The following is a 23421-nucleotide window of genomic DNA, read 5'->3' as shown; positions in this document are numbered from 1 at the left end:
GCCAAACCAAATGAGCTTTGAACAGAAGTGATATATCTCTTGACTGAGCATTTACTTACTGGTGTTCCTATTCTTCAGAGTTCTATTTTTCCCCTTTGCCATAGCAATGGTCCAACTAAAGAATGAGTTATGAATTGTTCTATCAATCTAGATTCTAGGGTTATGGAATGTGACCACAGCCCACAGCTGACAATTGGTGAACATGTGGCATAGAATTTAAAAAAGCAAACAAAACAGACAAAAAATAACTTTAAAAACTTTGGTGGTCTTGTAAACCATTAACATTCTGAGAGTCATTTATTATAAAGTATAGCCTCTTTTATATGATTGTACAATCTTCAATTCTAGAAAGTCTAAGCTGATCTATAACAGATTTTTCGTTGTCCCTAATTTGTTGCTGATTTTGGAGGCAATGGCCCTCCCAGACCCAAAATTCCTCCCTCAAGCCCTATGACCCTTTGAAAACACTATTTTCTCCCCAAAATGTGTTGTTGAAAGACAGAACAAAAAATATTATAGAACTCATTTTTTAATTCGTTAAATTTTTATCTCAAAGAAAATCCTTTTGTCCTGTGTTTTTCATGTTCTAATAAAAAGAGATATTTTTTAGAGGATAAAAATATTTCTAGGAAAAATCTGAGTTAAAATTCATGTAAGATTATTGTTCATTGGTAACCTGTACTGTTTGATTCTTCAGGAAGTACGGAGGGTAAAAGTCTGAGTTTTTAATTAGTAAGAAATCATTCTGAATTTCTGGTTAATAAATTACAAGAAGATGAATTTCAACAAGTTATATAACATGTCTGAGTTTTGATTTCTTCTTCTGTAAAATGGGGACAATTGTGAAACTCTCAAAGGTATTGTGAGGATTAAATTAGGTAACACATTTTAAATCTTATTTATAGTATCTGTCAAATAGTAAATGTTCAACAAATAGTAGCTATTATTATTATCTTGTAGTTTGGAGGATAGCCTGAAATAGTCATATGTTCACTGCCAAAGAAACATTTATGGCAGAAAAAAACTTTATATTTACCTAGGAAAAGTTTATATGCACTTTTCATTATATATATACACACAGGGATATATACATATACATAAATATATATACAACAAATAGCATTGTTCTTATCACAATACTCTGAATGAATGATACCATTATAAATATGTATGTTTCAAATTCAGCCCTCATGAAGTTATAATAGCAACATTCTAAGAGTTTCTATGGTTAAAACAAAAATATGGCATTGTGAGCTGTAAAAGTAATTTTGTTATATAACTCATATACAAATGAAGGACAATGTATATGAATTTTTAGGAAATTCACCTTTTATAGCTTAAAGAAAGTATACAAATGAAATTGAAAAGCCAGTTCTATTAGAGGGGGCACACGTGGAAAGGTGGCTTAACAGTCTTTTTTTTGTCAACTTATTTTCTGTAATTGTTCTTTCAACATTCATTAGATCTTTTTCCTCATTTCCTCTCCCCTGTCTCCCATAACCATAAAATTACATAAAGATACTTGGAGACAAAAATGCAAAGCAAGGGAGAAAGAGAGAGAAAGCACAACTGAACGAGCATCCATTGAGAAGCAATATATCATTTAATTATGCTCCAGTTCAGTAGCATAATTATTTTATATTCATAATTATTCTCTGAAACATGTATATTCTCCCTTTCGTATAGAAAAGGACTCTGAAGTCTGAAGGGAGGTAAAAGTTTACAGTAAAATTCCTGGGATCTTATATCTATTCTGAGCTGTCGTTTGCATGGAAACCTAGGTTGACATGAAAGCCATTTCACACTGCTAATGTTCATTATCTAAGGTTAGTGATGAAGATCTTGAGGTCACAATAAACCACTCTCCTCTCAACTATGCCTGCCATCTTTGCCTTGGGACCAGATCCATGGAAAACAGTTATTTTCCAAAACGAAAAAGAGGATTTTGCAAACTTTTGTGCTGTCATGATATGACAACCATCATTAAATTCTCTAAGCAGAGTGAAGTCTTCTTTGGTTTTGATCCTAAAAGCCATATTTCTGTGCCCCATGTTTAAATGAGAGTTTACCAAAAGTAAGTACATATTTGGCCTTCTCACTTAACTAAGTCATTGCTAATTGGTCATGTAATATGCAACACTAACAGATAACCCTTTCTAAACCTCCTTTAAAACAAGCTCATCTTGCTACATATATATATATAAATGTATTTTTAAAGGTCTGTTCCCCCTTTGATCATCAAAGCTAAAATATCTTTATTTTTTCTTTTATCTGGCACCAAATTAATTATAAAAGCTGTATGTTAATATTAATATTTTTTCATTATAGATTAATGGCTTTTATTACCTTTGAATCAAACATTTCCATTTTATGACAAAACTTCACAGTACAATTCAGAAAATCCAAGCTGATAAATTTAAGTAAAGATTTAAGTGGAAGTGTTTTATCTCTTAATCCTTCAACCAAGCTCCAGTTCAGTAGCATAATCTGCTTAAACTGTACGAGTCCTCATATCCACAGGAATCAAATGAAAGCAAGGTTTATGACATTTTTCAGTCATTTTCACCAGTAATTCTCTTTGATGGATTGCTGGGATTCACAGGGCTGGGAGGAATTACTGCCTACCAGCCATTCAGCCAAATCTAGAATGCTTTAGTGCAATTCCAATATTACCCCTTCCTTCATGGTTGCATGACAGCTAGTACAGAAGTTTTCTGTGAACCCATCATATTGTTCTCCCAGAAACAGAAAAAGAGAAAAAAGTACCATATAAGATAAATCCAATCTGATGTGCATTTTACCTAGTTTCAAGAGGAGCAATATTTGATTAAATACTCCAACATAGATTTCCTTGTACAGTCTTGGCTTAAGGAATATTAGAGAAAACTGGCTTTGCTGAGGCTGCTTCCTTTTTTGGCACCAAACTCTCATAACAGGGATAGACATGAATCCTGAATTTCTAGACTTTCTTCTTGACCAGTGTTACTTTAGAGAAGAGCTGCAGGAGAGGTATGGAAGCCACCCTGCTTGGTGGAACCACTTCTTTCTCAGTCTACTGTTTTTCATAGGCAGGTCTGCATGAAGTAGGTAAAGGATCACATGGGAGGGTCTTTATTATGTAGCAAAGCAAAGCAAATTGCCAAAGAATTGCCTCTTGAGAATTGGTTAGGTAAAGTTTGGTATTGACGTGGCTTAGGACTTTAGGGTGGGCCAAAACTAAGACTGATTTAAGGTCTGATTACATGATTAGCAGGTATGGTATGTCTGTGGGTCATGAAAAGATTAAGCAGGCACTAATCTTCTATAGTCTTCTTTTATCCTCTTTACTTTTTTTTTTTTTACTTTTCTCTCCTTGCATTTATTCCTTTTTATTTATTTTTTACCCTTTTATTTTCCCTTTTATTTTCATTTTTCTCTATCCTTTTTAGCTACCACATGGAAGTCTTATTAAAAATTGCTTTCCATTATAATGCTACTGATGTTATTTTTGTTTCTTTCTTTCGACTGTGGCAAAGAGTTCAGGTGGTACAAAGAGCCTGTATCTCACTGAAGATCACATGGCTAGAAACATTTTTTTTTAAAGGAAAAAAATTTGAGAATTGCTGCTCTTAGTTATTGCAAACCCTGTCTTTTTACTTGTTCCTAAAAGCTTAAGGCTTTGAAAACTGGGCAAATTTGTGTTTAAACAGTGAATCTGTCACTTTAACAATAAAAACAATAGATGCATAGATGACATATAAAAATCACATGGATTGCAAAGAGGCTGACCCTCGACTGAGCGTCTTTTGTAAGAGTGCAGTTAGATTTCACACGAAATAGTACTAAACATGTTTTCTTGGTGAACAACATATCCTTGTTCATAAGTTTCAAACCTTTCTTATGAAGATAATATTTGCATACTATTCTGTGAGAGAAAAAAAAGATACGCTCTGGGATATAGGCATTCCACTATTATGGGAAAAGAATGCCAAGACAGGAAGTATATTCTTAATATGACAAAGTGAACTTCCAGCTCTCATTTATAAAACTATTTTATTCATTTAAATGACAGATTTGCCATTAACTAATTTGAGGAAAGACAGTTCATCTCTTTGGGCCTCAATTCTCTCATTCTTGAAAGGCAGTGATCAGACTAAGTCATCAGTTATATACCTTCAAGCTCTAGCATTCATATTCTAAGGGCAAATTTTTGGGAACCCCAAATACAATATCATAACTTTGTTACTCTTTAAAAGTACCAGATGACATAGACTTTGACTAATCAAACTATTTTATCTAACATTTTTACTTTTCATCAACACTAATGTTAATACTAGTTTTTACTCAGCTGCCTTCCATCTTTGCTTGGGCCACGTTCCTGGTCTGGGCATAGAGGTAAAGGTAAAGGGGAGTAATCAAAGGAAGAATAAAAATGATAAATTTTGAGTGTTCACTCTGAGCCACATTCTAGCTAGACAAAGGTGCATAAATTCACAATAGTTTGTTGGTAGAGCATTCTTAAATTGAATATATCCATGAAAAACTGAGAGTCAAGAGTCAGCTAACTCATTCAAGGTCACAATGTAGTTGAGTAATATAACCAAGATTTGAAACAAGGCTGATTGATTTCAGCACCCTGGCTATACTACCTCCTGTTACCTGGTCATTAGATAGCTCTACTGCGTCCTCTGGGGTCCTTCTGGGCTCTTTTCCAGGTTGAGATTTGTTCTACATGTCCTTGGAGACACAGAATGAAGACTTACACCCTATGTAGGATAGGCCATTTCTCCTGTCAAAGGACAGAATTACAAAAATGAAATAAAAAACATCCCACACTTCTACTTTAAGCTGATGTATTTGTCACCTCCACCTATATTTATTGGTCAAAGTAAAGTCACATAGGTAAGTCCAAAGTCAATGGCACCTGGATATATATTTTATCTGCTGAGAAAGCATGGCAGTCTCATGGCAAATAGATTGGATTAAATATTCTACTGGAAGCAAGGAATAGCTGGGAAAAAAATATATATCTATTTTGTGAAACCAAGGAATAGGTTGATGAAGAAGGTTTGCAAACTCTTTTCTTAGAGATCATTGAGAACAGGAAGAATGAACAGCTTAATTTCCATTTTTGGAATTCTGTCTGGAAACAGGGCTATATAATCACTATACCACAATCATAATATGAATGTCATTTTTCCGTAATTTGAAAAAGGAAATATTAAATAAACATTAATGTTCTTTCTGAGATGTGTTTATAATTCCCACTTAATCTACTCATTTACCCAATAGATTGCCTCTCTTTATGAAATAAACACATTATTTTAATGATTACATCTTGGATTCTGTGTTGTGTGTTTTCCCACTTAATCTACCCATTTACCCAATAGATTGCCTCTCTTTATGAAATAAACACATTATTTTAATGATTACATCTTGGATTCTGTGTTGTGTGTTCAAAAGGCAAGACACTGTTGATGTTACAGGAAACCAAATTCTCATTGTTCATAAGTCTCGCAATGAGAAAATTTCATTTTTGGGAGGAGATATTCTAAATCCAAATAAACCATACCTTGTTCTTTCTTAAAATTTTCCAGAATGTTATTCTCTCTGTCTGTCTCTCTGTCTCTCTCTCTCTCTGTTTTTGTATGTTTGTGTGTGTAAAGAAAGTATGTTGGAATCTTGACTATTGATTTCTGGTGAGCTAACCTCACATGGTAAGGTGACAGCAACGTCAACTTTAAACTTCCCTGCTCTTGTTTTCAGTTCAGATTCTACTCCCTGTCATCCAATTGCAAAGACAACAAAAACTACTCCTAGCTTCCAGGGAGGCTGTTCACATTAAGGGTTTGCAGAGCTGAGTTTGTATATGTGCCACACAAAAATATTTGTTTCTCGGCAACAAATGAAAGCCACCATATTGAGGTCATTCTAATCACTCAATTGTATCCAAGAAATAGTCTTCTAAAATGAACCCTTCCCACCCCTCTTTTAATTACGATTTGTTCTTTAACACTTAAGAGATTAAATTGAATGAGCCAAGTCCAGGTAGAGAAATGACAGCATTAAAGTGCATTGAGCCAGTGCTTAAACAAACACAATGATGGTTTTACATTTTTTTTTTACCATGATTTAAAGTGAGCTAAGAATTTACAGAGATATTAGTTCCATTTATTTAAATGGGTAGATTAAGTTTAAAATCATAGCTGCTGCTTATGTCACCAAGCATACCGAAAAAGGGAGAAAACAGACTTGTTTTATAGATTGTGAAAGGCAACTTAAACAGGTTGCATTAAATTTAAAATGGTATATAGTGAATTTCAGGGAGACTGATGTTCAAAATCAAATCACCACTGTGAAATACTAATACTTATTACCAATGGTAAAAGTTACTGCATACATACAAAGTTTTATAGTTGTAAAGCTTCTTAAATTGCATCATTGCCTTTGATCCTCTTTGAAACTCTGAAAGATAGAGCAATAGCTTTTTTTTTATCAAATAAAGATACTAGAAACACTTCTCACACATTAATTGACTTCCAATGTCTAATATTTGTAAGATTCTGTAACAATTTCATGTGAAAATCAACATTTGTGACAATTTAAACAGATTTGTTTAAAGTTTAAGTTTTCTCTTTTTAAGGATAAATATATGTATTTCCTTCCAAAGGAAGTCGTATAAACAAGACTGATGAGAGAATGGTTAAATTACTTAATAAAACACTATTTAACTAGTGTTTTAAAATACTTAAAAACACTCATTGCCTATATAAAAATTGATAGACCAATTAGAAGTCATATTAATTAACTCATCAAACTAATTTCCTTTGATATTTCTATTAAGATATAATCTGTGTGGATATTCTTCAACTGCTTGGACATTTTAGAAATTCTATTCAAATTTAACATTATTTGCTTAGATATCAGTTAGAGATAGCTTTGCATACATAATGTTAGGCCAAAGAATTATTTCCTTGAGTACCTAGAGCCCACAAAAAAGTAAAAATTAGCTACACTCCTTATTTATATAAACACCACTAACTCAAAGTATCAGATTATTTCTTTTTGTTTGATTGACTGTTATGAGACATGTTTAGTGTGTCTTTATAACAAATAAATAAACAAAACAAAATTCCATTTTGTGCACAATCTCCTACTCCTTCTCCTTCTCCTTTCTCTTCTCCTCCTCTTCCTTCTTCTCCTCTACTTTTTCCCCCTTCTCCTCCTTCTCCTAACTTTTTTTTTCTTGATACAGAGATTTCCCACATGCACTCTGCCAGCATACATGCATAGCCTCTCCCATTTTAAACAATTCCCACCAGAGTGGCACATTTGTTACAATTGATGATACTACATTGACACATCATTATCACCCCCAACTTGTAAAACTATGCAGTATCACAAGCAGTATATTGACATTGATAGAATCAAAATACAGAATACTTCTGTCATCATAAGAATATCTCATGTTATCCTTTTATAACAACACTTACTTTTCTCCTTCCTCCACTCCTTTCTTAATCCTTGGCAATAGCTAATCTATTCTTAATTTTTACAAATTTGTTATTTAAAGAATAAAATATACATTGAATCATACAGTATGCAAATTACACAGTATGCAAATTCAAAATTAGATTCATCTTATTCTATAATTCTCTGGAGATGTATACAGGTTGTTATATGTATCAATAGTTTATTACACAATAATATTTTATAATATTAATGTACCACAGTTTAATCATAACTTACATTGAAGGACATCTGGTTTGTTTTGATTTTTTGACAATTATGAATAAAAATACTATGTATATCTGTAAATAGGTCTTTTCTCTATGTGCGAACATGTCTTCATTTCTCTGGTACAAAGTCCAAGAGTACAGTTGCTGAGTTATAAGGCAGTCACATGTTTAATTTTTTGAGAAACTACCAAACTGTTTTCTAGAGGGGCTATATACCATTACACATTTCCACCACCATCATGTTACATTCCTGTTAGCAGCATAAGAGTGATCCAGTTTCTTCACACTCACTAGCATTTAGTGCTGTCACTATTTTTAATATTTGCCCATTCTGATTTCTGTGTAATAATATTCTCTGGTACTTTTAATTAGCATTTACCCAATACATAGTAACATCAGAAATCTTTTCATATGCTTATTGCCATATCTATATCCTTTTTGGAGATATGTGTTTGGCTCTTTCTCAAGTTAGATTTTTAAAAAAATATTTTATGTATATATATATTTGTTGGGTTTTGAAAAATAATTACATAAACATCTATAGATATATCTATAGATATATAATTATATAGACCATAGGTACATATGCATATGATGATAGATATATAGATAGACAGATATAATATTTTAGGTACTACTGTTTTGTCAGATATGTGATTTACAAATGCTTTCCTCCCACTCTCTAGTTGGTCTTGTCATGCTCCTAACAGGGTCTTTCACAGAACAACCATCTTGAATTAATATGAAGTTTAATTTATCATTCTTTTCCTTCTATGAATCTTGTTTTTGGTGTTAAGTTAAAGTACTCCTTGCCTAGCCTTGGATTCCAAAGATTATTTTCAATTTTTTTTCTAAAAGTTTTGTAGATTTACATTTTACACTTATATATAAGAACCATTTCGAGTTAATTTTTTTATAAGATGTGAGATTTAGTTCAAGTTTCATTTATTTGCTTACGGATGTCCAATTGCTCTAGCATCATTTGTTGGAGTCTATTTTTACTTCATTTTGTTGTTTTTGTACCTTGTAAAAAATCAATTGGGCGTATTTATTTGGGTCTATTTATGGGTTCTCTATTCTGTTCCACAATTTATGTGTCCATCTCTCTACCAATACCATACAGTCTTGATTACAGTAGCTATACCATCTTAAATCAGTAGCTGATTTCACCCAATATATTCTTATTTTTAAAAGTTGTTTTAACTATTGAAGTTCCTTTATTTTGACATAAAATTTTAGAGAAGTCTTGTCTATACACACACAAAATATTTTTTCTATGATTTTGATAGAAAGTGCATTAAACCTATCAATTTGGGGAGAGAGATATCTTTACTATGTTGTTTTCCAGTTCACCAGCATGGTATATTTTTCTGTTTAGATCTTGATTTCTTTTGTCAGCATTGTTTAGTTTTCAGCATACAAGTCCTGTACATGCTTTGAGATATTTCTACCAAAGTATTTCATATATTTATCAATTATAAATGATAATATATTTTTAATTTTAGTGTCTGTGTGTTCAATGCTAATAAATAAAAACAAAATTTATTTTTCTATGTTCATCTTTTTTTCTTGAGGTATAATTGGCATATCACATTATGTTAATTTCAAGTGTACAACATTCTATGTTTATCTTATGTCCTGCAATCTTGCTGAACTCACTTATAGATTCTAGGAGTGCTTTTGTTTTTGTTTTTATTCTTTTGGACTTTCTACCTAGGCAATTATGTCATCTGCCAATATGAGCAGATTTATTTCTTCCTTTACAACCTACATTTCTTTTATATCTTCTTATTGTATTATAGTATTTGACAGACTTCAACATTTATGTTGAACAAGAGTGGTAAGAGTGGACATCCTTGTCTTCCTGACCTCAGCAAGAAAGTGTTCAGTCTTTCATTGTTAACTATAATGTTAGCTGTAGGTTTTTTGTAGATGTTCTTTATCAAGTTGAAGAAGTTCCACTTCATTGCTATTTTTATTATGAATATGTGTTAAATTATGTCAAATCCATTTCTGCATTTATTGATATAATCATATGCTTTTTCGTCTTTAGCTTATAAATATATTAGATAACATTAATTAATTTTTTAATATGGAGCCAGCCTTACATCTGTGAAATAAGTTCATCTTAGTCATAATGTATAATACTTTTTTCTATATTGCTGAAATCTATTTGTTAATATTTTGTTTAAAAGAATTTTGGTTACATTCATGAAAGAAAGATAGTGGTCTGTAATTTTAGCTTTTGTACTCTCTTTTTCTAGTTTTATTATAAAGGTAGTACTGGCTTCATAAAATGAATTGGGAAAGTTTCCTTCTCTTCTATTTTCTGGAAAGGATTGTGTAGAATTAGTGTTACTTAATCTTTAAATATTGAATATAATTCTCCAATGACATCATTAGGGGCTAGAAGTTTTGTTTTTTTTTTTCCTTTGAGTTTTAAATTTCAGAATTTAATTTCCTTAGTAGTTATAGGGCAATTCCAGTAATCTTTTTTTAAAATTACATGAGTTGCGGAAGTTTGTGTTTTTTGAGGCATTGATCCATTTCTGCTAAGTTGTCAAGTTAATGAATGTAGAATTTTTTTGTAGTATTCTCTTATTAGCCTATTGATGCAATTATATCCTGTGTTTAAGTACAGGTATTAAAAATTTTTGTCTTTTTTTCGTTGACAGTTTTATTAGAGAGATTTCAATTTTATTAATCTTTTCAATAACTCAGCTTTTATTTCATTGATTTCCTCTTGTTTTTATGTTGTCAATTTTATCGATTTTTGATCTGATATTTATTCTTCTTTATGCTTGTTTTATTTAGGCTTATTTCTTCTTTTTCTAAATTCTTGAGGTGGGAACTTAGAATACTTATTTGAGACTTCTAAAAATACATGCATTAAGTAGTATAAATTTTCCTCCAGCACTGTTTTGGCTATATCACACAAAATTTGATATGTTTAATTTAATTTTTATTCAGTTCAGTGTATTTTTTAAAATTTCTTATGAGACTTTCCATTTAACTATTTTTTTTGTCATCAATTATGTAAAAAAAATTTCCATGTGTCTAAAGATTTTTCTGTTGTTTTCCTTTATTAATTCCACTGTGGTCAGAAAACACATTCTTTGTGATTTCCATTATTTTAACTTTTTGGATATTTTCTTTAATGCCTAGGATATGATCTATCTTGGTATATATACTTTGGACATTTGAAAAGAATGTGTATTCTGTTGTTATTGGGTGGAATGTTCTATAAAATTCAGTTGGGTTGTTTTGTTTAATGATAATGTTGAATTATTCTATATCCTTGATTTTTTCGTCTGCTTGTTTTATCAGCTGTTGAGGGAGGTGTTGAAATCTGCAACTCTCATGGTAACAATGACAGCAGACCTTTGTTGGGGCTTTTTTAGTAGGTGCACATTGGTATTTCTGAGTGTCCAAGTTTTTCAGTTCCAAGTTTGAGTTATGTGGGACAAAAGAAAACTCAAGGAACTCACTACCATGTGGTTCTTCGTGTCCTGAGGTCCCTAGCTGTCTGCTTTCTCTCTCTTGTTCAATGTCTTCTTACACCTGTGTCCAGAGTTTTTAGTTGTACTTAACAGAAAGAATAGGGAAAATACGTCTACTTTAGCTTCTCAAAAGCAGAAGTCCTGTCCACAATCTTTTATTCTTAATTTAATTGGAAAATTTGAACCTATATAGAAAGTTGTTTTTTGTTACTAATGTTGCTTTTTTAAATAACTAATTTCCTTCATTTGTAGTGAAATATTTCTTCATTTTTCAAGAATTAGCTAATAGTTTTCAGCCACTTCTTTAATAACTTTCTATTATTTTGTGTTTTATTCAAAAGAATAATTTTAAATGCTTTGCTGTTATGAAATCTTCAAATAGAAATGTAACACATAAACATTTTTTATCTCCCTAGATCCCCTGTGTGATGTGAAATGATTTAATATTAGATTTATTTTGTTTTATTTTTGCAAAGCCAGCTCTATAGCATAGCAAAGGCTATTATGGTTTGAATTAAATATAAGCCACAAAAGCTAACGTGAGATACCGCTTAAGGTGTACACACTTGTGATCAGATATTAAGTGTTTTTAATAAACTCTAAAACATTATAGTTAATTAATTCAACAACTTGTTTTCTCTAAGTTTTGAAAATATATATGTACTTAAGCCACGAATCTAAGTGGTTCTTTTTTGGGCCTCTTTGATTTTACATGACAAGTTCATTACTAAAGAATTAGAATTATTAACTCAGAGAGTGTTAGAGCTGGAAAGTCACTCATAGATTTACTCCTCAAATTGTGACACATGACAGTATACCTGGATTACATGGAATCACACTATTGACACAACATATTTTACATCGTTAACCTATAAATAAAAAGACAAAGTGAGAGACAACAAGCATTTATTTGAATAGCTATTTAGGAAGCACTGATTCAGGCAGAAACTGTATAGCATTCCAATTAGGAGGCAAAGGCAATGGGTATGTATTTATGAGAAAGGGAAAGGGAATCGTTACAAAATGAAGGGAAACAATTACATCAACAGAAGAGAGGTATTTTATAAATGCAGACAAGCTAACATAGTGATGCTAATTCTAAAGAATGTTTTAAATTGTCAGTACTACGGCCAGCCGTCCAGTAGTCATAATATTTGCTTCAGTTTGGGGAGGGATATAGTGCTGCTTTAGGCCCAGTCCAAAGGTTATTTTGCCTTGTTTTAACATTCCAAAATTTTAAGCATAAGATGTGTAAGGTAGTTCTTTGGGGATGGCAGCTTTTACTCCATTTTAAAGTGACTCTGTTTTTATGCAGCACAAATTATGTTAGAAAATATGGAGAATGATCTTTTAAACTTTGATGTTATTAAAAGTTGATCATGCTGTGTATGAGGAAATCATGATTATTTTCTATTTTTTTCTTGTCTTATTGTTCTTAAAAAAAAGACTCAGAATATTGAGCTATTATATGTAACTTGAGCTTTTATGATAATTTCATATTTTGTTATTTTGATGCTGTATAAGATAACCTAGTGTTGTTAGTACCCCAGTCTGTGCAAAGCAAATAGGGTTGATACTGAAGTGAGAGTTCATTTTGTTGATACCATTCAAAAATATTATTTGTGACCTTATATACATGAGCTTATATATTTTTTTAAATGCTGTGTCAGTTTATGAACTAGTGTTTATTTACTTTGGGTTGCTTAAAAAATTATCTTCTTCCCTTTGCCCTTCTGATCTCCCTTTTTTTCCCCCTTCTGGGTTCTCTTTTTGGTTATCTTTTACTGCCTTTTTGCCCTTTTGGCCGTTTTGGCCCCTTTGTGTTGGTTACAGTGCTAGAACCATGTGCCTCCTTGGGGCATACTTTGTCCTTCCCCATGAGCCTCCTTGGGACATTCTTTGTTTTTCTAAAATATATTTTTAATAAAACTATTAAATCTCAAAAAAATGATCTTCCTCAAATTATTATACTGCGAGCACTCAATCACATCATTTTTTTTTGGCATGCATACCTTCATAAATATTTACTTAATGCCCATTTGGAATCAGGAAAGTGCTGGGGAATGGGAGCAGAGTAGTAAACAAGAATTATAAGATTCTGCTCTTTTTAAACTTGCACTCTGGAAGGAAGAAAAATAAATAAATAGAAATATAAAGTAGGATATAAGTTATGGAAATTTACAGTGAAAATTTGGCTTCATAACATGTAAGTAGAGAAAAATTTGTTGGGTGATTGGTAAAATCTTTGGACATGCATAACTATAGTTACAGTGTTTTTCATCATTCATATTTTTCAAATGTATCAATTTCAAAATATGTATTTCCACAAGAAATATTTCTCTATACAAATAAAAAATTAGAAATACAAAAATTAAACCAATAAAAATAGTAATGAAAATATTTTAGAACAATATGAAGACTAGTAGTAGAACAAAAGTTTTTCCCTAAGACTAAAAGCAATAAATCTTACAATGGAGGTTATATGACTCTATTCATAGTTGTTGACAAATAGCTATAGCTAGACTAATTGCAGATTATGATTATATTTAAAGATTTATATGAGAAAATTATTTTTTGTTATTATTCTGAAAATGAGCCTAAGCTTCTTTTGTGAATAAACCCTAAGTAATAACTCCACGAGACCATGACACTTGCAAACATTTAAAAAAGAATAAAGGTGATAGAAGAAAATTACCAGCTTTTTGCAAATAAAAAAGCCTTATTTAGGTATAGTATAATGAAAAGAAAAATCAAATGTGAAGCGAAAGCACGTTCGAACTTCCTTCAAGACTTTTCAGGATTGCCTATAGGAAGTGACGTTTAGGTAATTGGAGAAAATTTGGCATTGCCTTTAACTATAGATACCTAAATCTGTTTTTGGATTAAGAGAAAAAGGGAGAGAGCACGAGTGAGAGAGAGAGTGAACATCACGTTCCCGCCCCCAAAATCTATTTCTAGAGAATCAGAGCTAAAATAACTTTTTATTGTGGCTAAAAATTTATTTAGATAAAAGATCGTTTTTATCTTTAAGTAGCAAAAATAGGGTTCACCAGGATATTTGGAAATCACCATGAAAATATTATTTGGGTAATTTTTTTGGTCTTTGTTTACTCTGTGTCCATAGATTCCATAGTATTGTTTATGGAATGTTTTTATTGAAAAATATAGAATAGAAAAACTAGTAGTAAATAATTTTTTGTCAAGAAAAGGGCATGGGCTTGTGCAGAGGTGAAGCCAAGTTTGTAACAGATATATCGCCAAGTTTTCCATAAAGCAATAGTAAATTCTGAATGCACAAACACTGAATTCTCCAAGATTGTCTTTTCTTACAGAGCTTTTCTCTTACTGTTATTGAAGTGCTCAACATGGCAATGAAAATGATAAATTTCTTAATGTGACCCATTTGTCAAATTTCTGTGTGGTCTCTATGAAAAAATGTTGCCATGCTGGTTTTTCTCCATTCGCTACCCCAAATCCACTCACCATATTTCCCTTCTTTGCTCTGAACCTGGGTGAGTAATCCCTACATCTCTGAAGCTATCTCCTCACTTGTTTTGGGTGGCTTTGGTCTGTTGTGGGAAATCATATGTGCTGTCTCTCTGTTTTGTACACTGAAACCCTGACACTGGCGATGGTCCTCTGCACCTACATCCCCATCCAGGCAGTCCGTCCTCCAGGGGTCCAGCAATGGCCTTCAGTAATACTCTGTCCTACATGCGCTCCTAAAATCTTAGAAGTGGTTAAGGCTGCTGCTGTTACTAGTCTCTGGTACCCTTCTTCTTTCCCATAAAATTACTCTCTTCATGCAAATCTCTCCATTTCAACAGTGAATAGAATTCTGTTTTCTTGCTGGTTGCTTACTCATATTTAACTTTCTTAATTATATTTGGAGAAAATTGTTCACTGAAAAAAGAAAAGTTTTTAACCTTTCCTGCAAGAGAAAAAGAATCCGATCAAAGAGTCAGTGACCACATAATCGTAGTGGTCAACATTCATGGCATGTTTACTATATACCAAGAACTACTCTAAGCACTTCACATGAATTCAATTCTTTTTTTTTCCCCAGAAAGTCATCTGTGATGGATTCTATTATAATTCTCAATTTATAAGAAAGAAACTGAAGCATCAAGAGTTTTAATAATTTGACAAGGATGATAAACTTCTAGTGTGCTAGATGAAGCAATCTAGAACCAGGCTCTTAATTGTTGTGCTATATTGCTTTCGACACAAGTTAGCTCAGCTCTTGGTAAGATGATTTGCTAATCTAAATTTCTACCAACAGAAGACTAAAGGTACCGTTTCCCATTGCTTTAGCTGCACCTTCCTTAGTGATTACTCAGATGTAGAGATAAAATTGTTATCTGAATTGACATGTGTCCTGTAATGTACCTCACTAGCATTATGCATGTTGGGGACCAGAATATTTAGACTATTCATTATCCTTGAATGCTTAATTTGTCCCTCCTCCATTATACTGACATTCTATAGGAATTCTCTCCGTATTATATTCACTATTGTATTCTTAGCGCTTTGCAAAGTATCTGGCACATTATTTTAGGCACTAAATAGATACATATTAAGTGAGTTAAAGAAAAAAATATTACTGTACATCACTGCATTCTCACAATATCATAATTACAAAAAAAGTAGAAAAATTTTAGGGTTACTGATCCTCATAGGAAGTGCTACAACTTTTAGAGTTTAGCTCAGTTTTCCAAAATTAATAGATATTAATATAAGAGCATCTTTCCCATAAACTCATGTGATATGTAGAAAACTTTGTTTATCATGGTTAATAATTTTTAGCATTTGTTATGTATTAAAAATAAGTCTTATGCAAGTACAGTATAATGCAGAACTTTTTAAATACTTTATTAGGAAAAATTTTAAACATATAAAAGTTAAAATAATTATATGGAAAATATTATGAACAATTTAATTCTACAATTAACATTATACTGTATTTCCTTCATTACAAAATTCTCCTTCCTTTTACCTTATCTCTCTGTTTCTCTTCTCTCTTTCTGGATACATGTACTGGTAGATTGCTAAGATCAATGCATGGTACCCCTAACTACTTTGGGGTTGTTATCCTTAACAAGAGTTCAATATATGTGTAAATTTTTTAGGTAAAATTTATATGAAGTAAAATGTACTGATATCAAGTATCTCATTTAACGAATTTTGACAAATACACACAACTATGTAACCGAGCTGTCAATTAAAGATACAGCACATTATCATCATTCCAGAAAATTTCCCCATGACCCATCTCAGCCCATCTTCACCTCGATCCATTTTCAGATTGATTGATTTTTTTTCCACTGGAGATTAATTGAGCTTATCCTAGAACTGTCTCGATAACCATTTTCAGTATTTCCAAATAAGACTATAACTTTTACCAAGGGTGATTTTACATGTATTGAAACAATGTGAAGCCTTTATTGCCTTCTCTTGTTTTTCCTACAGTCTCTTGCTGCCAATCATTCTAATAGCAGTTCAGGAGTGTCTCTAATAGTTTCAGACAGTTATTTCCCAATTAGTATGTAAGTTGAAGTTTATAGTGTCTTCTGTATCCTAGTTATTCAGTATATGTATAAGTTTGTATGGTTTTATTTGCTCACCTTGTTGATCTGTGGTTTGTGGAGGATGTCTGAAGAGACTTGAGTTTAGATAGTAGCCATTAGCCAACAGAAATCATCCAGTATACTTTTTCATGACCTATGCTATTTCCTGAAAATAAACACGTTACATAATTAATAGTTTTACTAAGGTAAGGGTCTCCATAGTGGAATACTCGTATCTCAGAAGGAATGAGACATAAATATTAAAAATCCTATATTTTTCTTTCTTAATCGAAAATATAAGGAAGAGATTAAGCTTTAGTAAGTGAATCAGCAATTATATATACATATGAATTCTTTAAAAACTTGCATTTTATTGATATATTTGTATAAAAATGAAAGATAGTTGCATGAGAGTATTATAAAAAGTTCTATTCAGGATTTATTTTTATTTTGAATAACATCTACTATTAAATCAGCTTTTTGATGCATTGGTCTTTCATGCTGTTTGCATTTTCTTTATGCAAACATATCCTACTTTTCTACTGTTGAGGCTTGTTAGATAAATGTTTCAAAATAAACAACTTGACCATAGAAACAACACTGACCATGCATACTTAAGAATAAATATCAACCAAAGCAGAACAGCAGAATGAGTACATAGTGTATTAACATTTCTTTTACTTTGTGTCATAGAATCACTGCTAATTAACATTTTCTGAGATCATTTCTATCGGCATGAAATGACCATAATATATTTGCTTATTTTGACTAGTTTAATCACTGATCTGTATCTTTACACTGGATGGTTTGATCGAATTGACTCCACAATGATATGGAAAGTAGTATTACTCAAGTAAATTGACATTTTAAACCTTGTTTAATGGCCTGATTTGTAGATAAACTAGTTAAATGAACTAGTTAAAGACATAGACTACTGGGTGGTTTAGTGAAAGGGTAGCAGGATTAAGTAAGACAGAAAGGAGGATGGGACCTAGTAATGGTGGGTGTAAAACAAAAGTATTTAAGGTTGTCATGGAAAAAATTGTTATTGTATTTCTTTATGCAGCAATGCTTAAAAATAGGCAACTAAGCTTAGATATATCTTGGTTAGCTATAACTGTAGCACATTATTTCAGTAGAGATTTGAAAGAAAGTACAACATAGAGATGGAAATTACATGCCACAGTACTCTCCATGCTTAATGAAAGATATTTTTGTTCATCAAAGCACTCTCCAACTTTGAGCCCTGACAAGCCTTCTTATCATGGTGTTTGAAGTTACTGGTTGACATAAACCTTTTGCTTTTACTAAAATAATGAATTAAGGATTACTTGAAAATCATGGTTTTATAAACAAAGGTCAGCTTTGACCAAGACCTTTAGAAAAATTGAGGTTAAAACTATAGGAATAGAATTAGGAAGATCACAGTAGAGTCACTGTGAAGAATGAGCATCAAACATGATATTAACTTGATTCCAAAGCACCTAGAAGTTTATGTGGTATAAGCAAAGATCAAGTAAGAAATACTATAATTTAAATACTTGAGCTAGAACCTGTGATGATATGAGAGTTGGCTCTTAATTTTTATGTTTTAACAGAAGCCATAAGTATAGCAAACTTTAAAGACCCCAGAGTTTTAGAGGCCATTATGATTTTCTATATCAGTAGCATCATTCTCTAATCTTCAAAATCTCTTAGAGATTATCTGGGCAGGACAGCAACATTTATGTGACCACAGACGGGTGACTTAGTTGGGGCAACAGAATATTCCCTGAGCTGTGGGAAGAACAGTCTCCCAGGGCCAGTGGTTCCATCTGCTAGGAGTCCTCTTTACTGGACCACCACCATATACCTCTACAATTCCTTTCATAACCTTTAAAATAAAAGCCTTGGTTGGGGAATAAAGAAAGAGATACCACTTTTTTGATACTTAATGCTCTGCGAATGCTTTAATTAAATTCTAAGTCAGTTTAAACAAAACATGACACAATGTCCAGCCTGTGATGAGTATAACACCAGAGCCATGCTCCCAGTTTAGTTGCTTAAAAATATATTTGATAGTAGGTAGATACTCTTTCATCATTGCAATTTTTAATGAAACTAATTATTTTCCACTTGGCTAATTTCACAAGTGATACCTCTCTCTAGACAATTTCTAGCTGTGACCAGCAGTCAGAAACACAGAAGTACTATAATTTTACATATTTCTTTCCTGACCTCTTTACCCCACCATGCATCCACTTCTCATCTTTTTTTTCTTTCTTTTTTTTTTCTGTTGGACTTAAAACAATTACTTCCTAAATTGATAAACATAGAAGAAGGGGGGATAAAATTTTAATCTGTCTAGTAATAAGTAGCTTTCATACCTCAACATTAACAGAGAGTAAAAGGGGATTATTGCCATCAAGATTTAAATGAACTTGCGTGTGTGTGTGTGTGTGTGTGTGTGCGCACGCATACTTGTGTGTGCATGCATGTGTGTAAATGTATACATCTGAGTTACTTTAAACAGTGTTTTAATTTATTTCAAAGTGATAAATTACATATGGTTCATAAGAACTGAAAAATTCTTTCCATAAGCAAATTTAGTAATTAGAAACAAAATTTATAGTTTACTTGGGATCACTGTCATGAATTTTCATATTTAAAAAAAAGTTAATTAAAAACATTCTTAGTAGAAACAGGTGGATTAAGTATGATGTTTGCGCACTTCCTTTAGTTGCAGTCAATATAATCTTCTCACTTACTCAACAGCAAGTCTACAACTGTTAACATTTTGGTTTCCAATTAATTCAAATGTATTTTTTTCTAAAATAAAAATGTTTCTTCCAATCATTACCTTTCACATATTTGATAAAATTTCTATGGATAAGCAAATTTAAATGGAATGGAATAGAGTGAAGAGTGTCTGAGAAAAAGTCACAAAATGCCATGAGTTGAAATTGAGACTAAAAAATACACTCATTATAGTTAGAGTGGCTTATTCCACACAATAGTTTTCATGACATAAAATTTCCTAATTGTAGACATTCATGTTTACAAAAATGAGCTGATGTGGAGGTGTTAGAAAATTAGCAAGTTGGTATTTAATTTATGGACAATTTTGGAAAAATTGTTTTAATATTTTTTGTTTGTAATTACTTAATTTACATATTTTAATTCTCATTCCATCAATTCTCATGTTATACTAAAAATGACAGTATGGAGGAAATAAAATATCATTGGGCTAAGACTTGAGAAGTGTGAGTTCTAGAGCCAAGTGTGACATCAACAGTCTATGGGACGATCACTTAGGAAGCTTGAATCTAAGATTTTTTTAAACTTGGGCATCATGAAAGTTGGATTTAATAACCTCTAAAGTCATTAAAAATTTTGATTCATTGGCTCCAAGAGTGTATCAGGAGTTTGTATTATTATTATTATTTAAAAATTTCCTCTAAATTGCCTCAAGAAACCACACCAGAAACCAAGGTCAGCTGTCTCCAGTGTGAGTCTTGGTGCTGCTCAGCAAGGAGCACCAGCTTCACTGAAGACACACCTGGATATGGCTTGGGCGGGGCCACAAGTTGGAGGTGGCAGAGTTTCAGGGACTCTTCTGGGCAGAACGACCTCTGTTATCCAGTTTGATTTTGTCTCGGCTATGGCAGCACTGAGTCTGCACACTGGGAAGGGGAAGGCTCAACAGAGGAACAATGGATACCACTGGCAGTTCTGCCCGGGAGACAGCCTTGCCTCCAGCCCTCACTCCAATAATTCAGTATCTTCCTGTAAGTCCCTGGTGCCCCCTGTACAAGCAACCTGGCGCTGGTGCTCAGAATGAACAAGTCTGTTACCATGAAAGTCTGCTTGTAGGCAAAGCCCCTTTAAGATGCATCTGTAGCTGCCGCTGACACTTCTGTAAACTCTGTCCTACTTGACCACTTGGAACCAGGCAACGTTGTGTCTTCACCCCCTTCTACCTTCTACCCTTGCAGGTTGATTAATTATTTATCTTCCTAGTTGTAGCACTTCTGTTCATCTAGATTCTAGGCAACTTTCCTTGCTGTTTGCTCTGTGCTTCTGTCACAACTTTGATTTGGGCGCAAGAGGGATGAACAAAGCTTCTATCAACTACGCCATTTTCTCTCATCTCCTGTATTTCTATTATGTAATACCATATAATAATTTTAAAGGAATGTTGTAGAACTATGTCTGTGGACAAATGTGATTTTGCTATGATACCAACATCTTTTTTAAAACTACAGTGACACATATCTTCATCTAAGTGAGAGAAAACATCTAAGAAGTGGTTTTAGAAGTAACCTGAGATAGAGTTTTGGGTGACAATGAAGAAAGGAGAGGAGATTAGAAGATAAGCAAATATGAAAACAAAGATATAAAGACTACATTAAAAAGAAATGTAGGTTTTTACAATTTATTGTTTGGATGAGCACATTTCAAAAAAATTAAATCATCTATAAACCTGTAAGGTTATTCATGAAACAGTGTTTAGAGAAAAAAATAGAGGCTGTTAATTTGGGAGGAAATTAGTAGAAATAAGTTTGTTTTATCTTTATACATTTTGAACCATTTGTTATGTTATGGTATTCGGGACATGCCACCCCAAATATATGGAATATATGATACCTTGGCATATTACATATCTTAAGCTGAAGGAGTTTGAGAAGAGAGCAGAAACAGGGAGGTCAATGACCTATGTTCCTCACTATCTTCCCCTGAAATAAGTCATAAAACTCTTATGTGAAATGTACCCTTCCTGTACCAGGAGGAAGATGATCTCCTTATTACCAAAGACAGGACATTTAGGGCCCAGAAGACTATATAAACAAATCGCTTTAAAGTAACTTTTATCTTCCTAGTTACTTATTCCTTTACTACCCCTGGTCTAAACTCCTTTGTTTTGTCAATTTTTCACATATTTATTTGTTTCTTTCTTTAAAAGGTATAAAAGCTTACCTGCTCTGGTCACTTCTTCAGGTCTTCATTCTCTTGTGAAAGCTCCCACATATATGTACAAATTTAATTAAATTTGTATGCTTTTCTCCTGTTAATTCTTCTTTATCAGTTTAATTTTGAGACCAAGCCAAAAACCCTAAGAGCATCAAGAAAAGCTTCTCTATGCTCTACATTATATATATATTAAAATTAAAATGATTAGGAAAAAAATCTCAAAATATAACTAATGATTACATAAAACATTTTAAATTACACAAATTTTCAAAAAAGCAGTCAAAATGCAAATAAATTATTTGCTGTAAATAAGACAACAATTTTAAATTCTTAATATTTAAGGAGTCATATTCAGCCAAAGAGACAGCAATAGATAAATGAGGGAAAAAATCCATGGATGACTCAGAGGAAGAAATATCTAAATAAATGTTTTAATTTACTAGAAATCAGAGTAATAAATATTATAATTGCAAAGTTATTACTTGTTACCTTTCTAGTTAGCGAAGATTCACTTAAAATATTAGTGAGAGCACAACATGAAAGACACTACAATATTCTGCTGATAGGAGCGTGAATTAGTAGATATTTTTGGAAGACATTTGACAATTCATTTAAAGTAATATAAAATATTAATATGCTATGACCAAATAATTCTAACTTTAAAAATATATCTTAGAAAGAAAAACAAGAGGCAAAAAAAGTGTGAAGTTGTTGAAGAATTATATAGCCCTTATGTATAATTATAAACACAAAATTTTAATACTAAGTTAATGGAAAGGAAATAATTTGTATTCAATAATAGAAAAATATGCAACATTGAAAGTGGTACTTTACCAGTTTTAATGATATGAAAAGATCCTTGTTGTAAAATTATAAGTATATAAAATAAGGTAAAAATTTTATGTATTTTGAGTATAGTTATAAAGTATTGATTGCTGAAATAAAACCAATATCATTGGAGCTACAGATGGAATATTCTGTTTTATAAATTTCTATATATTCTGTTTCTCATTATGAAAATTTATTGATTTTATAATCTAATATAAAATAATTTACAAAATAATGGAAAATACCTGCTTAGATAGATATTTGCTTTTTTAAGGTGTTTACATATATTAATGTCATATTTGAAATAACCCTAATAAATTGATACGATTATTATTGTTTTAAGAGTTGAGTAATTTATAATATATATGGGATGCAACTGCACCCAAACCTCTCAAGTCAAAGTCCATGTTCTATTTTTCTCTTTGTGTGTTGTTTGGGAAAGGGACCGATCTCTTATATGTGCATTTTTTGCAATTAAAATCTGTATTCGGACATATTTATCTTCTTGTGATTATAGAATTACTACTCCTGAGAGTTACAAGCAGAATTGCCCTTGAAAGACAAAGACATTCACAATATCATTCATCCATGAATGAGGTAAGTTTTTTAAAAAAGTTCTTGCTTGTTTAATGAAGAACTGATGAATTATTTTACAGTAGGGAAACATGGACATTAAGTGTAATTATAAATAAGAATTCAGAATTGTTCAACCTCAAAACAACTTTTTATGACTTTAGAAATTAATGGATCTTAAGTCAAGGGGCACTACACAAAATATAAATACAGAATGTGTCTTTAAATAGATAAGCCATATAGCATGTAAATTATACTTTTTTAGAACAAAATGTGTAACTTATT

At 31.9% G+C, this 23421-nt stretch overlaps 1 long non-coding RNA gene across 1 annotated transcript in view; it reads left to right on the top strand.

Moving 5' to 3' along the window:
* The window catches only part of LOC107504273, a 101456-nt gene extending 78306 nt beyond the window's left edge, over window positions 1-23150 (top strand). Inside the window, exon 3 of the long non-coding RNA XR_001595446.2 lies at window positions 23081-23150. This is a non-coding gene — a long non-coding RNA (uncharacterized LOC107504273). The remainder of the gene's footprint in view (window positions 1-23080) is intronic.
* Window positions 23151-23421: the final 271 nt, after the last annotated feature.

This window comes from Rousettus aegyptiacus, unplaced genomic scaffold (assembly GCF_014176215.1).
Source record: "Rousettus aegyptiacus isolate mRouAeg1 unplaced genomic scaffold, mRouAeg1.p scaffold_m13_p_11, whole genome shotgun sequence".
NCBI lineage: Eukaryota > Metazoa > Chordata > Mammalia > Chiroptera > Pteropodidae > Rousettus > Rousettus aegyptiacus.
The sequence above is the reverse complement of the archived record's forward strand: the minus strand, read 5'-3'. Positions and strand labels throughout refer to the sequence as shown.